The sequence below is a fragment of the Symphalangus syndactylus genome, chromosome 12 (genome assembly GCF_028878055.3).
Source record: "Symphalangus syndactylus isolate Jambi chromosome 12, NHGRI_mSymSyn1-v2.1_pri, whole genome shotgun sequence".
NCBI classification, from domain to species: Eukaryota; Metazoa; Chordata; class Mammalia; order Primates; family Hylobatidae; genus Symphalangus; species Symphalangus syndactylus.
In genome coordinates, this window is record NC_072441.2 from 87,582,960 (window position 1) to 87,584,463 (window position 1,504).

The 1,504-nt window shown below is 42.4% G+C and overlaps 1 pseudogene; it reads left to right on the plus strand.

Annotated features, from left to right (window-relative positions):
* The first annotated feature begins 323 nt into the window (after positions 1-323).
* LOC134734763 (olfactory receptor 10J1-like) lies at positions 324-1,254 on the plus strand (annotated as a pseudogene).
* Positions 1,255-1,504: the final 250 nt, after the last annotated feature.

Genomic DNA, 1,504 nt, shown 5'->3' on the forward strand with positions numbered 1-1,504 from the left:
TAAGAAGATCCAGTTCTTAAAAAAATTTTGAGACCAATTTCATGGGCCATTGATGATCAGTTTTTAAAATGACCCAGGTGTACTTAAGAAGAATGCTTTATATTAAAATTTGAAATAATAATGCTCAAATCTTGTGTATCTTTATTTTCAGTCGGAGGACTTAGTCTGCCATCTCCCTAAAGAAGAAAGTTGATTCACTGAGTTTTGAACTGAATCTCCGCTGTGTTGCATTTTTGCTCTCTGTAGTGTACTCCAGAGCACAGTTATTTTTTGTTAAAAGATGGTGTGGACTTTCTCTTATTCTTTCAGACCTGAGATTCTCAATGAAGAGAGCCAATCACACAGAGTTAAGAGATTTTGTTTTCCAAGGTTTCTCCAATTTTCAAGAACATCAGCTCACACATTTTGTGGTCTTTCTCGCCCTCTACATCCTAACTCTGGCTAGCAATTTCATCATTCTGGCCATAATCTGTGTTGACCATCACCTCCATACTCCTATATACTTCTTTTTAAGTGTGCTATCCACTTCAGAGACTTTCTATTCCCTGGTCATTATCCCACGCATGCTTTCCAGCCTTGTAGGCCTGAGCCAATCCATTTCCCTGGAGGTCAGTGGGACTCAGATCTTTTTTTTTCTTGGCTTTGCCATCACCAACTGCCTCCTGCTAGCAGTAATGGGATATGATCACTATGTGGCCATCTGCAACCCACTTCGCTACTCAGTCATCATGAATTGGAGGGTGTGTGCTATACTGGCATCCTCAGTCTGTGCCACAGGGTTCTCACTCTCACTGGTTCAGACTGTGGCCATTTTCAGGATGCCCTTTTGCACCCCACTGACTGAGCATCTCTTCTGTGATGTTTGGCCTGTGTTGGACCTGGCTGTGCTACCCCAATGATCAATGATATTCTGACCTTAATTATGAGCCTCCTTCCATGACAGCCCCAGCCACCTTCCTCTTCATCTCTTATGTCCTTATTATTTCCACCATTCTCAAGATCGCCTCAGCTGAAGGCTGGAAGAAGACCTTCGCCACCTGTGCATCCCACTTCACTGTGGTCATTATCCACTATGGCTGTGCCTCCATTGCCTACTTCAAGCCCAAGTTGGAGAATACCAAAGATCAGGATCAGTTAATCTCAGTGACCTACACTGTCATAACACCTTTACTAAACCCTGTTGTGTATAGTCTGAGAAATAAAGAAGTCCAGGATGCTCTGCTGAGAGTGCTGGTTAGGAAATTCTTCTCCTAAGATGATAATCTTTTCTTAAATAGTTGTGTGTGCCTTCCAGATGGAAGCCTATTGGTAAAGTCATAGAGCCAGAATGTTATGTGATCAGTGAAGCCTCATACATCATAGTCAGAGCCAAGGCAAAAGGGAAACTAAGAGCTAGCCTCTAATAATTGAGGATCATTTTCTGAACGTCTTTCAAAACAGAATAAAAACACAGGTCACTTGAAACACCTGTAGACAGACACCCATTGGCCCTACTCAAGGAGAT